Raw genomic sequence first — 15,857 nt, forward strand, 5'->3', positions numbered from 1 at the left:
CGCATCCCCCCCACTTAGGCCTATGGCTCAAGGTCTTCAATGTGAAGCCAAAAGTGGTGGATGGCCAACACGCGGAGTGCGGCGGCGCCATGGTGAGCAAGCTCCCCAACGTCACTTTGGAGACCGTGAAGGGGTGGCAGCAGGAGTGGTTCTACGTCATGGAACCCCGTGACTCCACATGGGCTGCTCCCCCCGAGTTCAAGTCCGGGCCTCCACTGCAGCTAACATCCTGGCTCAACAAGGGCCTGGACAGGGCATCATCCGACGAGTGACGACGCTACAGAATCGCATCAAGAGTATGGTAGACAAGAATACCAGTCTTGCTAGCGTGATCCAGGTAATGCTTTTCCGCCGGATTCTGCCCTGCCAAGGCCAGACTTAGCGCATGTGCGAGTTCGACCCGGCTGGTCCCCGGACCCTGCAGCGGTTCTTTAGCACAAAGCACGAAGACATGTGGAAGCTGCTATTCAAGACCCAAAAGACGTGGCCGAAAACGACCGAAGACCTTGGCCTTGATTGTACTCACGCATCATTGCTCGTAAGTTTTCATGATAACTTCACTATTTGTGAATCCAAGGGGTATACTAAGCTTTTCATTCTTCCCACAGGGCTCAACGAAGAAGGCGGAGCAGATTCACTGTCCGGCTCCACTACCCGAAGACCTAGCCATCCCTCTGCTTACGAGGATGCTGGTTCCGGCACCATATCAGGCGCCAGAAAAGAAGGCCAAGAAGAAGGGCAAGGAAGCCAAAAGTGGCCTCCGCCGTAAAGGTGCTTCAGACGTAGTGTCCGAAGACACCAAGACTCACTCCTCCCCTGATGAAGACGAAGGGGAGGAGAAAGAGAGTAATTCTCCCCTTAAGGGGGGAAAGAAGAAAAGGGGGGCTTCCGCAGATCTGGAGGCGGAGGCATCCAAGAAAGGGAGGATCTCCCTCACGGATGACTCCTAATCGGACGCTGATGAGTGGCGCCCAAGGCCGAAGCCCCTGGCCGAATCATTAGTACCACGAAGGCATTTGTACTTATATACCTTTCCGCCTTGTGATTGTAATATACTGAATTACATGCTGCAGTCCGGCTCGCGTCCACCCCCAGCAATCCTCATCTTCGGGGAATTAGCTGGATCGAAACGTAATGGACAGCGGGTCGCCTCCACCGGCCTCCTCCCCCAAAGCTACGGACAATGCCGAAGTGCTATCCCGAAGGATCCTTCCGGGTTAGGGAGAGGTGTAGGAAGCCGTTGAGGTGGCACAAGAGGGCGATACCTCTGCTGCCGGAAACCCGGGGGCACCGACCCCTATGGAGACCGGCGACGGGGACCATGCCCAATTCGGCCCACAGTCGGACATTATTCCGGAGACGGCTCTGGAATCAGGTGAGCAGCCTCCTTCAAATGAAGGGGGTGCGAAAATTCCACCGGCGACCTCTGTCAATCCAGAGGCGCCGAATACTCTGATGGAAGCACTTCAAAGTGTCGTCATTATAGAAGAACATCGTACCTTTATGGGTATGGTGGTTGAAAGAGTTCGGTCCGCCAAAAGAGGATTGACTGAGGCCTATACTAGCCTTCTGAGAGGCTTTGAGGTACGTAACATAATACCTTTGGGCTATATGACGAAAAGTGTCTGTGTATAGATAGTAGCCCCTGAGACTCTGTTCGGTGTTCGCAAAGAAAGGCCGAACAGAGGATCTAAGTACTCGTACAAGAGATTAACATACATATCCATTTGAATCAAACAGGCTGCGATGCAGGCGTCAGCTTCCCATGCCGCCGAAGCGTCTGAGGTGAGGCAGAAGTTAGCGGAAAAGCAAGGTATGTAATGCCAAAAATGCGTCTGAAATAATATCAGTAATAATTTGTCATCTGAATGAGTGTTATAACTTTTCTCACAGCTGAAGCATCTGAGGTCGAGACCCTCAAGAGCAAATTTGTGAGGAAGAAATACATCTTACTGACCCGGATTTGGAGTTCTCCATGAGCGTTTGTGGACCTGCCCCAGAGTGCTGCCGACGCTGCGGAATTCTTCCGAGACGAAGAGGGGAGCTCGACAGAAAAAATGTTCTGGTCGCAGTACCTTGCGCCTGAGCATCCCGTGCCCCTCAGCGATCAGCTAAAGCAATTGACCGAATTGCATAGGGTGGCCGTATTGGCCATGAGGGATTTTATAATCCGTCTATGGCCTGCCGAGGCCATCCCCAGCAGCTACTTCAAACTCGTGAAGCGGATAGTCAGTGCTTGTTCCCGGCTTGATGGCGTAAAGCAGTCGGTCTGCATCGAAGGTACCCGGATGGCCTTCGCCCGTGTCAAGGTGCAGTGGGTGAAGATGGACGCCATCAAGCTCGCAAACGAGGGACCGCCCGCAGGCAAAGAGCACCGTACGCCGGAGCGGTATTTCGATGATGTCCTAGAAGGATCCCGCGTTGTAGAGGGCCAGTGTTCGAAGGACATCATGTTTGGATGAATGTATCCATGTTGTCTAATCCTGTATTATGAAACAAGGCTTATGTATGATATGTTGTTTTGTTTTATTTTGAAATATTTCCTCCTGTGCGTCCATTTACGACATCTGAGACTTGGCCAGTCGTCGGCTTCAGCCCCCACGTAGATAGTACGGGGGTGTTCGGGATAGCACCTAAACACACTTGACCCAGCGAGTTGATCCGTGAACGAGGTGTCAGTGCGGCGAACCAGGCAATCGGACTATATGGCTTTATCGGTCTCACTTAGCCATAGGCGCAGCCCCTAGTATTGTTCGATTATCCGAACTTGGGTGTTGTAGAAGCCCGTCCGGGTGAAGGGCGGCCTATTGCGTAATGCGGAAAAAATCGCAAGAGATTTATACTTAGTCACCGAATAGCTGACCAGCTCTCGCCGCATCATGACAGCCAGTTTTCGGCTTTCTTTGCTGAGGTGTTTGTCCGGACGAACCAGAAACACAATCGTAGTAGTTCTCCCTTTAATACCTTAGCCGAACAAGCGGAACGTAAGGTAGTAACCACAGGAGCCGGGGAACCCAACTATTGACCAAAGACATGATTCAGAGCCGATGCATATAATGCTATATTCGGGACGCCGAATTGAAATGTGAAAGTGTTCAAACCTTGTTTAGTATTGAAAAAATGTACGTGGCTCAATAGAGCCCCTGGCGATTTAAGTCGTACCAAGGTGTACATGACAATCCAACAAAAACAAGGAAACACGGATTAAGAGATAAGCCAATAGGTTGGACTAAAAATTGTTTCCATTATATTTCTGATTGATACGTCAAAACGTATTGGTACGAAAAGTGCAGTAAGCAACAAGGCTATTTTACATGCCAAGCACAGGGGAAAGCTGCGTGCGGGTCTTGCAAATGGACGAGGTGGTCTTCAAAGACCCTTTTAGATACTCGGTTGTGCCTCTACGCTGCTTGTCTCCTTGGTGTATTGTCCTTCGAGAGGATCATCACTCGGTGTTGTCATGATAGGCCTCGAAAAGAGGCCTAGGCACCGTTGAAAAGGTGACGTGGGTTGTAAGGAACCTAAAAAAGATAAAAAGAAGAGAAAAAAGGAAAATAAGGGTGCCATATATGGTCTAGCCATATTGTGGACTTTATCTTCGCTGTGCCTCCGTCTTTGCTCATGGTATCTTTAGTGTGTAGTTATGCACGCGTGGCGTGTAGACCGCAATTCGGTTGGGGCTAAGACGGAGGCCGAATTACTAACCGAGCCCTTGATGAGCTGGGTTGTCGCTCTGCGGTGTAGTCCGGACTCGTTTAATAGTGTCCGGGGGCTTGGCTGCCGATGTAGTATTTGGCTTCATACGGCCGCCCTGTACTTCTGCTGCCAGGGCCGCAGTGTGCTCCTCAGTACGGAGGGAGCGTTCCATGTTTCCGTTGACTGTTATAACACCGCGTGGTCCAGGCATCTTGAGTTTGAGATAAGCATAGTGTGGGACTGCATTGAAGCGAGCGAAGGTGGTTCGTCCGAGCAGTGCATGATAGCCACTGCGAAAGGGGTCGATGTTGAAGATAAAGTCATCACTTCGGAAGTTGTCCGGCGAACCGAAGACGACCTCCAATGTGATTGAGCCCGTACAACGGGCCTCTACACCAGGTATTACTCCTTTAAAGGTAGTTTTGGTGGGCTTGATCCTTGATGGATCAATACCCATCCCGCGGACTGTATCCTGATAGAGCAGGTTAAGGCTGCTGACGCCGTCCTTGAGGACTCGTGTAAGGTGGAATCCATCGATGATTGGGTCGAGGACTAGTGCGGCTGAACCTCCGTGACGGATACTGGTCGGATGGTCTCTACGATCAAAAGTGATCGGACAGGCTGACCATGGGTTGAATTTAGGGGCGACTAGCTCTATCGCGTAGACGTCCCTTAGCGCGCGTTTGCGCTCCCACTTGGGGATGTGGGTGACTTATATCATATTCACCATTTCAACTTCGGGGGGAAATTTCTTCTGACCCCCTGTTTTCGGTGGACGAGGCTCCTCATCGTCGTCCTTGTTGGGCGACCCTTTCTCCTTATGTTCGATATTTAACTTACCGGCCTGTTTAAAGACCCAACAACTTTGGTTGGTATGATTTGCAGGCTTGTCGGGGGTGCCGTGAATCTGGCAGGGTCGATCGAGTATTTGGTCCAAGCTGGATGAGCCCTCTCTGTTTCTTTTGAATGGATTCTTCCGCTGACCAGACATGGAGCCGCCGAATCCGGCGTTGACCGCCGTGTCTTCGGTATTGTCGTTATTGCTACGGCACTTGTGTTTGTTGCGTTGGGGCCTACCGTTGTTATTCCTAGCTTCGAAAGTGCCAGGCTCGCTCCTACTATTACTGCTACGGGCTAGCCAGCTGTCTTCGCCCGCGCAAAAGTGGGTCATGAGTGCAGTGAGGGCTGCCATGGACTTCGGCTTCTCTTGGCCGAGGTGTCGGGCGAGTCATTCATCGCGAATGCTATGTTTAAAGGCTGCTAGGTCTTCGGCATCTGGACAATCAACAATCTGGTTCTTTTTAATGAGGAACCTAGTCCAGAATTTTCTGGCGGACTCTCCGGGCTGCTGGACAATATGACTGAGGTCATCACCATCTCGAGGCCGAATATAGGTGCCTTGGAATTTGTCTCTAAAGGTATCCTCCAGGTCTTCCCAGCTTCCAATAGAGTTTTCTGCAAGGCTATTTAACCAGTGTCGAGCTGGCCCCTTAAGTTTTAGGGGAAGGTATTTGATGGCATGTAGATCGTCACCGCGAGCCATGTGAATGTGGAGAAGAAAATCTTCAATCCATACCGCGGGATCTTTTGTGCCGTTGTATGATTCAATGTTCATGGGTTTAAACCCTTCTCAGAACTGGTGCTCCAGGACCTCATCGGTGAAGCATAGGGGGTGTGCGGTGCCTCTATATCAGGCTATGTCACAACACAGTTCGGATGAAGTCCGTATGCGGTTTTCGGCCCGAGCGTGGTTTTGCCTGTCGCACCAGGTCTGATGACCATCCTCTTGTGCCGGGGCACGCCCCCGCGATCCATAGATTTATCTGGTCTAACCTGCTCTATTTTCCAGGTCCTGTCGTAGGTCATATGTGTATCCCTGAGCTGTTGTTTCTCTACCTTTACGGTGAGGTGCTGCGGGCTAGTGTTTGGCTTGAGTTGTCGTTCTGTCCCCGCCATGTGGTGGTCGGTCGGGTCTGGTAGCCGTGTTACATGCGGGTAGTATGGGCTCCAGTGCCTGATCGTCGAATTGGGGTAGCAGCTTATGCTTCGGGCAACTCTTTGTTGGACGTTTGAGGCTGTACTCTTCGGCTGCCAGGACATTAGTCCATCTATCATTGAGCAGATCTTGGTCGGCTTGAAGCTGCTGCTGTTTCTTTTTTAGGCTTCTTGCCATGGCTATTAGCCGGCGCTTGAAGCGCTCTTATTCGAGGGGTTCCTAAAATCTTTGTCGCCGAGGCTCACGTTGTCCTCGGAGAGTGGTAGATAGTTGCTATCTTCCGAGTCTTCGTTCCCTGCTTGCTCATCAGGGTCAACTTGCCCCTCCTCCCGATCATCCTGTCCGGATGTTGGCTCGATGGGGTCTTCTTGTTCTTCGGCGTTCTTCGGAGTATCATTGTCTCCGGTGCCGGTATTGTTGTCTTTTCCGTGACGCGATTTAGAGCGGCGCCGCTGACGTCGACGCTTAGGTGGTATCTTAGGAGGTTCACCCTCGACTTGGTACTTCTCATCATCCACGTCGCCTTTTTTGGGTGTGTCCACCATGTACACGTCGTATGAGGAAGTGGCCGTCCAGCGTCCGGTGAACATGGGTTTTGGGCCCGCTCCTCTCCGGCATCGCCGTCCATACATTCGATATCTTCGGAGGCGTAGTCAAGCATGTCAGTTAGATCCTCGACAGTGGCTATATAGTGGGTGGTGGGTGGGAAGTAAAATTACCTATTTTCAGCCCCTAGTCCGGGCTGGGCGCAATTCGGAAGCGGTTCCTCTGTGATAGCGAGGCATCGCATTAAGTCCAGAGCATCGTTTAAGAGCGAGGTTTGGCTGGGGACCGAAGTTCCCTGGTCGAGCTCGCATGACACGGACTCCGAGGGTTCAGAGCTAGTGTCCGGAGAAGAGTACAGCTTTGTGATAACTACCGGTGGCGTTATCCTCTCCGGTTCTCCCATGTTGGGCTCTATAGCCGCAGATAGTCCAGCGGGTCTAAGACCGGAGCGGTGGTTGGAGCCGCGAACCCTTGGAAGATCAATTCTCCTCGGATATCAGCGACATAGTTCAGATTTCCAAAACTGATCTAGTGTCCAGGGGCGTAGCTGTCAATCTGCTCCAGGTGGCCAACTGAGTTGGCGCGTAGTGCAAAGCCGCCGAATACGAAGATCTGGCCGGGGAGAAAAATCTCCTTCCCGGCAGCATTGTTGTAGATGATGGATGGATGCATCGAGCCTTTCGACGACGGCACAGTGGAACTCTCAATGAAAGCACAAATGTCGGTGTCAAACCCGGCAGATCTCGGGTAGGGGGTCCCGAACTGTGCATCTAAGGATCGAACGTAACAGGAGGCAGGGGACACAATGTTTAACCAGGTTTGGGCCCTCTTGATGGAGGTAATACCCTACTTCCTACTTGATTGACTTTGATGAGTATAGGGGTTACAAGAGTTGATCTACCTCGAGATCATAATTGCTAAACCCTAGATGTCTAGCCTGTATGATTATGATTGCCTCTACGGACTAAACCCTTCGGTTTATATAGACACCGGAGGGGGCTAGGGTTTTACAGAGTCGGTTTACAGCGAAAGGAATCTTCATATCCGCACGCCAAGCATGCCTTCCACGCCATGGAGAGTCCCATCCAGACACGGGGGAATGTCTTCCGTCTTGTATCTTCACGGCCCATCAGTCCAGCCCACGTCACATAGCCCGGACGCTCGAGGACCCCGTAATCCAGGACTCCCTTAGTCAGGCCGGTAGGTTTTGTGGGTCGGAGTTAGAAAAGTAATTTCCATCTACCAAACATTGGTCTCATGTGTTTCTGGCGAGTAGAGGCTCTTTTGGCGCTTCGTTCAAAATTTTGAAACAGAAGCATTCACGTTTAGAGTACTCTTGAACTTTTAGGATTGACCTAAATAGACAACGTTAAAATTGACCATGTATGTTTGAAAACCTCATTAAATTATGCGCTTCTTTTTGAAATTTTTACACTTGAAAATCCTATAACTATGATTAGTTTGGAATGGAGGAGGTAAATTTGAATCTATTTTGTACACGACTATATATGCTACACAGCACCCAAACACGAGCAGTTAGTAAGGGAACTGCAGTGCCCAAAGCACGAGGACCACCACTCCGAACCCCAACTCAACGCTTAAAGCAGAAGAAGAATTGTTCTCAGGTCAGGTTCTGTAGCTATGGTTCATACTCCTTTGCTCTTGCATCACTGTATTTACTCATACCAACTATTTTCAAATTTGAAGGATGGAATTGAAACTCCAATGGCACAACAGGTTTTTTAAACCTGGTTCTTTAACTGGTTTGTTGTTGTAACTTGCTCTATGTTGATTTCAGTTTCAATTGAATAAACAGTTATGTTCTCACGTCATGCACATTACAAGTGTTGTTATTGCTCTGTAGTTTCCCACAGTTATATTCGGTCTATTCTGCTTTGTCTTAAACAGATATTATTTGAACTGTGTCTCTATCTTGATTTGGCAAAAAACTAGAATGATATAGACCATACAGTGACCATGGTACGTAGATATATGTTTGTTTCATGTTGTTATCCTGTCCACTTTACTACTGGACCAATTTACCAAAATGAGTTTCATATACAACATGGTAAACTTGTGATGTGTCTGCTTGTTTCTCTTTTAGAATGCAGACAAAATATTGGAGAAGAGTACCCCGTTACGCAATGGTAAATAAAGTAATGCAGATAAGGTTCAAGATAGTGAGACATCCATGTTGGTCTCTAAGAAAGCTGATAAAAACTATCTTGATGATAGTGAGACAACCCAAAAGTCTTGTCTTGATGTAGTGTTCGAGTTACTGGCCACTACTGCTGGCACAAGCTCTTCGAACTCGCTACCTGAATCAGTTCATCTTCTTGAATCTCAACTTCAAGTTGAAAGACATCGATCAGATCTGCTGCGACACGAAGCCAAAGGACTGAGGAAGTCCGTATATAATTCAGATGTGTACTTTCTAGTGAAACAGCAAGCGCTGGAGGATTTAATTCCAAACAAGAGAAAGTTAATAAGCTTGCTAACCATCTTGCCAGCATTATGGGTACCCAGGATATTGTTTCTTGAGCTGTTCTGAAGTGGTTTCAGTTCCGGACTTGTTTTGCTGCAGCGTTGGTCGCCAACTTTGACAACAAGTGTATGTGATATGCCGCTTTGTTCCCTATATTTGCACTGGTGGCGAACTTTGATGCCATGTGGATGTAATATGTGTAATAGCCGTGATAGCCTAATGTAAGTTGCTTGCTTATTTATTTCCTTGTTGTCTTGTTTATTTGTTTGCTTGTAGTCAGTGCAGTTATTTTTCCGCGGTTTGCTAGTGGCTGCAATAACCTATTTTTTAAACTAGGCCACAATAACCATGGGCTACATATTTACTGTAGTGACCATGGGCCTCCTACGGGCCGTACAACCAATGGGCCTTCTTCGGGCCATAGAAACAATGGGCCTTCCACGGGCCGTATAAACAATGGGCCTTCTACGGGCCGCAGCATCAATGGGCCTTCTACAGGCCGTATGATCGATTGGCCAAACATGGGCCAATAACAGACCACATTATGGCCGTAAACGGGCTAGAGTTGGAATCGTCCATTCATGGGCCGACCATAACGAGTCATCGTCAATTGGCCGTATTTGATGACACTATGAAAGCGGCCCAATGGATTAACGGGCCATAAACGGGCCGACTGTAACCACCGCCTGAATTTGGCCCACAAGCAAAAAAGGCCACTAACGGGCAGTAAGTAACCGAATGCTGGAAATGAGCCCAAGAATAAATGGGCTCTGAGAAGGCCAAAAGATAACACGGGTGGGAAACGACCCAATGGAATAATGGGTCGTTAATGGGTATAAAGCGGCACATTGTTCATTACGGGCTAGTTTCACCATGGGCCGTTAATGGGCCAAGAGTTACAAAGGGCCTCATATGGGCCGAAAGACGTCATGGGCCATACATGGGCCGGAAGTTACAACGGGTTGGAACCATATTGGACGGCCCAAATGAAGCTACTGGGCTTAATTCGGATATGTCATAACGGGCAGTGAGTTAGCCGGCCGTAAATGGGCTATATGCGAACATGCCGTTAACAGGCTTTCCGTGGGCCCACCCGCTACCTTTGACCAAGTCAAACGGGCCGACCTTTTCACTGGAATGGGCCTCTATTGGGCCGTGCCACGTGTCGACGTATCGTAGGCGCCTCCTGTCCAATTATTGGATGACAATTGTCCCAACTGTGAGCCGACACGTGGTTCCTCTAGCCATTGAGAATTTTACACGTGGAAAATCCCCATCGGTCCGGGATGTTAACGGGTTATCGGATCCAAAACCGGACCCGATAGCTTAACGACGACCCGCTACGGCGGATACCCTTGATGAAAGCACTTCCATGACGTGCCATTTATCGTCATGGAAGTGGACACTTCCGTGATGATAATTTTGGTAATGTCATGGAACACTTCTACGACAACACAGGTATGACTATCTTGATTCTGTCATAAAATTGTCATGGATGTACATGCATGACAGAAAACGTGACCTACTGTGACAAACACATATCATCACGGAAGTGTATTTTTTTGTAGTGCAAATTAAAGAAAAACTCGTAGGAAAGGGGTCAATCGATAGATGTCCTAATTAACATAGCCGGCTTGACCTAGATGGCAGCCGAGTAGTCTTCGTGCATGTGCCCCCAATGACCAGCGCCTTGGAGGAACGCATTTGTCGCTGTTTAACCCTCGCAGTGACCTGAAGCACATGACACCTAATATTGCGAGATGACAAGAAACCTTACCTAACCGCCCCAAAGGAGACGGCAAGAATCTACACTGGAGTTCCATCGACTATGTGTAGACGAACGACCTCACGAAGGATCGGACCCGGAAAGAGAAACTCGGAGAAGAAGCACCGGCATCTGCGTGAGCTCTGCGCGTGCCAGGACTAAAATCCCTAACATAAACTAATAACCCGAGCGGAGGGACTAGGATTCCCCTTCCCACCACCGCCGACGGAGCGGTGGGAAGAGGGGAGGGGCGAATCCACGGGCTCACCGGTGAATCATGGGGGGGAGAGGTTGCCCTAGCTGCCCATGGTGACTGGAGTACATTTGTATTTATACCAAAAATAGATTCAAATTTTATTGCTAATGTAATATACCTGGTGCTCCATTTTTTAAGATTTCTCATCAGAACTATAGCCCTGTACAACACAGCCTGCACAATATGTAGATGATAGCCAATCCAGCCGTTTGCTGGAGTCTGGTCACATGCATGGACGAACTGATCTCCCATGTCGTGCAGGGATCGTTCAGGCACCGACGTGTGTACAACGGAGTTCGGCCTAGTCGGTTCGACAGAGAGGCGAGAAGACGAGGGAGTAGCGGATTTAACTTAGGCTAGTCATAGTGGGAGTAACTTAGCTAGTAACATAACACATATCAAGACGAATTTGCTTATGTGGCAAGCAATTAATGAGGAAAGAGATGTTTGTGGTAACATAATATGTTACCATAACATAGCACACCGTGAGACAAGATGAGTCTACGCCTAAATAAATGAAGGCTTGCATGACACCCACTATGGAGGTGGTAACATAGGCTAGTAGCGTATGCTTGTTACTAGCCTAAGTCACTCCCACTATGACTAGCGTTACTGCTGCAAACGTAGGGCTGCTTGAATTGACGGCTCGTTACCATTGGGCGGGTGGGGCCCAGTGATTTGACTAGCCAATATCATTATGAATGCGGCGCTATGACTGGGGTGAGTCTCCCCTGATCCCCTCCATGGTATACAGGTGGTAAGAACAAGTACTCTACAATAATGGGCTTATAGCCGGCCGTTGGCTGTATTATTAACCATGCTCTTATATGTCGAGGAGAGAGACATGGAAAAATGGTGGGAATGGGCTCTTGTGCAAGACACTAGCTACTTACTCCTTATCAAATGCAATAAGTACTACAAAGAAAGAGATAGAGAGAAGTAAAAAAATAGGGTTATAGCCAACCTTATAGCTAACTTTGTTGTATGAGTGACTATAGGTGATGACTATGAATGACATGCCAACATCACATAGCCTAACGCACCTGGACGGAGGAAGTAGTTTCATGCATGCGAAGTAGGCAAAAAACTGCTCATTTATAGCTGTCTAAAATCTCCAAGGGCGCGACCGCGCGAGCGAGGCGACAGTCGTGGTAGGCGCGACCATGATACGGGCTGTTGACAGCCCTTGGATCTGAGATCGAACGGTCGCATGCTAAGTTGCTAAAAATTTGCCCAATAACCCTCCAGGATAGGATATTCACCCATAGGTCTAGAATCACGCCATGCAACCATTCGATCTCAAATCCAAGGGCTCTCGGAAGCCTGTATCATGGGAGCATGGAAAGCTTCGTATCATCTGTAATTTTCCCAACGTTTGACGTGCGAACACGCAGATGTTATACTGTCAGGCCTACAAAATGGGTCTAGTAGACATGACATCTAATTGGGCCCCAGAGTAGTGTGCACGAAGCCATTTATCCAGCGGGCAAGCCACTATCCTGTCGTTCGCACGCCCCGCTCAGCATTTTTACAATCGGAAAACCACTAGCAGTTCGCTCCTACTCATCCCCGACTGTCCTTTAACATTAGGGCAGTTCGCTCCTATTTGTCCCATCCTTTCATATTATAGCAGTTCCACTAATCCTAACCCTCCTCCAAAATCCATGGCGTCCCAAATCTCCATGATCGGCGGTGAGTACAAGGTTAGAACCATCACCGGCGATGAGTTCGACGTCATCTACACCCGTTCTTCCGCGATGGTGAAAGCATGCCTTGCTCGCTTCAAACACATGTTCAAAATGTCAGATGGTGATGAGTGGGTCGCTGGGCTAGATGTTGAGTACACCACAGTCCTGGGAAAAGAGAAGAATCTAAAGGAGGAAGAGAAGAAGAAGCCCGCCATGATCCAGGTTTGCGTGCATAACATGTGCTTGGTCTACCACATATGCCATGCCGACATTAAGTGTGAGGATTTTAAGAATTTCCATGCGGACGACAGAGTCAAATTCATTATTGTAGACTTTCAGAACAACAAGGAAGTTCTGGGTCGGATAGACCTCGTTGTAGGCCAGCCCTTCGACCTCCAGAAGAATAGGCTGGTGTCCTCCCGTCAGCCTTCAATGCTAACCCTGGTAGGAGCCTTGGTTGATCCTTCATACGATAAACTGACGAAACCTCACCACAAGTTTCATCTTGCATGGGAGTGGAATGAAGTAGATATAGGCCGCATCCAGTATGCTGCAATGGATGCCTACCTTTGTTTCAATATCTACAAGGGTTGGATGAAGAGCGAGAGCCTAGTGTGCAGTTCATGCAAAGAAGTATCAGCCAAGAGGAAGAGGGGCAAGGACGAAGTCGAGGATGTGGACGAGGAGTCCGAGTAAGGTGGCAGTGTCGTTGCTCATGGTGGTTCTAATGCAGTGTCTACCGGATTAGTTGCTCAGTTTAATTTCAGGGTGCTTAGTTTTATTTCAAGGGTGTGTTGTGTCGAGCCCCTAGTATAACTATATTAAGTTATTTCTCATTACTTTAACTCTTCAATACGTACATACTGGTATTTCTTACAGTTCATCTTGTAGTTGGTAGTACTACCACTCGTTTCTTCACATTATATACGTATTATATATGATATGGCCAACATCATATAGGCAGCCATTGACTATACTATTAACCACACTCTAAGCATGCCACATACGCAAAACACTTAAATGAGATAAGTAATTCCGAAAAAACTTAAATGAGAGAAGTTTACCCAAAGCATGAAGGAGTTTAGTTGTCAGAGAATTAAAGCGGTATGTTAATTTCTTTAATAGACTTTATCACCCCATCTAAGCACGTAGTAGCTTTTTAATAGTACTATGCATAATTTGGCAACGAGCGCTCTGTATATGTACCACCTTTTTTCTTTAATTTCATCTTGTTAGTTTTGCTCGATGGTGCAATCCATCGACACTTCTACTGTACAAAAGTACATTTAAAAGGCGAGAGCGGGGCAGTCTCGCCCGGTCGGTTTGACAGAGAGGCGAGGGCCTTTGTGATTTGACGGCTCATTACTGCTGGAAGGTGGGGCCTTGTGATTTGGCTGCTCGTATAATTGTTGCCGATGACCTGAGGAGGAGCAAAGAACCGTGTGGTATACTCTAGTTTTCCACTGGAGTACTAGTACGACGGAGGAGTGAGAAACACGTCAACCCAGTGCGATATGGCGATAAAAATGATCTAATTTGCTAGTATCCGAACCCATGGCGCCACTCATTAGCATTGTTCTACTCGTGCCTTGCAAACAACGTGACACATGAGGCGAAACACCCAAAGCAAAAGAAGAAACACATGAGCAAAAGCAGAAGGAAGATTACCCCCCCCCCCAAAAAAAGAAGCAAGACGCAGACACAAGTCTGGGGTGCTTCTCTCTACTTCATGAAGGGTTGCTGGCCGCAGAGTCCTAACTTGTTCTTCATCGCCTCCACGACCTTCATCTCCTTGCAGCTCTTGTTGTGGAATTGTCACGGCAGATGTCCTAGTGGAAGGACCTAGTCGTGGAGCCATCGAAACTAGGTTAGCTTAAAGGGGTTAAACAGGACAAAGGACACATGAGTTTATACTGGTTCGGCCCCTTGCGGTGAAGGTAAGGCCTAGTCCAGTTTGAGGTGGTATTGCTAGGGTTTCGATTACCAGGGAGCGAATACGCTTGGCCTAGTTCTTGATATGTTGTTTTCTTGTCCTAAGCCGCCGCCGGGGTCGTCCCTTTATATACACAGGTTGACGCCCGACGACTCATAGAGTCCCGGGCCGGCTCATAATCAACGTGTCCGGCTTGGTGACTAATTATACTTGCCTTACAATCCAAGTCATACATATATGGCGGTTTACACCTATGGGCCTTAAGTCGCCTTTGGGCTTCGGGCCCTTAGCAAGTCTGCTTCATGAACCGCCATCTTCAACATCTTCATGGGCTTTGCCTTGTTGAACCACCGTTGGTATAACCCGGCCCCTCCTGGGCGGGTCATACCCAATAGTTATATCCCCAACATTAGGCCCCAGGTTGATTTGAACTTGTTCATGTCAATCTTCAACACTGGAAAATTCTTCTTCATTTATTCTTGCGAGACCCTGTAACCCGCCGTGACGTTATCTTCTAAGATCATGCTAACCTGCCATGACGTCACCTATCATTAAAATTACATAAATCCCAAATCTTAATACATCTTCTCTTTTAATGAACCTCCGAAAATCAAGGCGTCCGCGCCGTCACATATCCATTTTTAACCTCCTCGATTCTCGCGCCTGCCACTTATCGTTCCAGCCTTATAAATAGGCCAGGGGTCCCATTCACTTTCCCCCTTGCCTCCTCATCTCTGTCTTTCACCTCGCGTCGCCTCAGCGCTCGAGCTCCGCCGCCGTCGTCGACCTTTGCCACTGCCTCAACAACGGCCGCTTCATCAACCTGAACCGACCAGAATGCGTCCGCGCACACTTCTTTTCCCATAGATCCTATTAGGGTTTCCATGAGTTCGTCGATGTTCATCTTCGTTCTTTGCTATAGCATTCATTTTTTATTCGAACTTGGTACCTCTCCTGCGCGGTGGTAGCCGTAACACTCATTTTCGCTATTAGGTCATGTCCTTTTGCATAAAAAATCTGATCTAGACATATGAACTGCTCAGGCACTGCAATTTAGGTCTAGATTTTTTCCATTATCTGACGTGCCGTAGATCCAAAATTATGATATTAATCTGTGAAACCTGTTTTTCCAACAGTTAGCAATTTTCCCTTTCTTAGATCTGTAAATCAGTAATTGTGTGGGCGGCTTAACACAGAAATAGTAATCCGCCAGGTACCAATAGTCCCCTCTTAAGCCGCCAAGAGCTCCTCTTTATGATTTCAATGCCAATCTCCGGTTTAATACCTATGCATGCTTCATTATTGTTTTTCCTGTTAAGTCTTCAACTGGCTTAACCATATAATCTTGAACCGGCATAATCTTTCTTTCAGATAATCAAAAAAAATGGCTAAGACATACACTGCTTGCAACTGGGTCAAATCCCAGATTGCTGAAGAAGAGCTAAATAATTTCGTTGCCACTGGCGCCCTAGCCAAGAAAGAGGACATCCAC

This window comes from Aegilops tauschii, chromosome 6, assembly GCF_002575655.3.
Source record: "Aegilops tauschii subsp. strangulata cultivar AL8/78 chromosome 6, Aet v6.0, whole genome shotgun sequence".
Lineage (NCBI taxonomy): Eukaryota > Viridiplantae > Streptophyta > Magnoliopsida > Poales > Poaceae > Aegilops > Aegilops tauschii.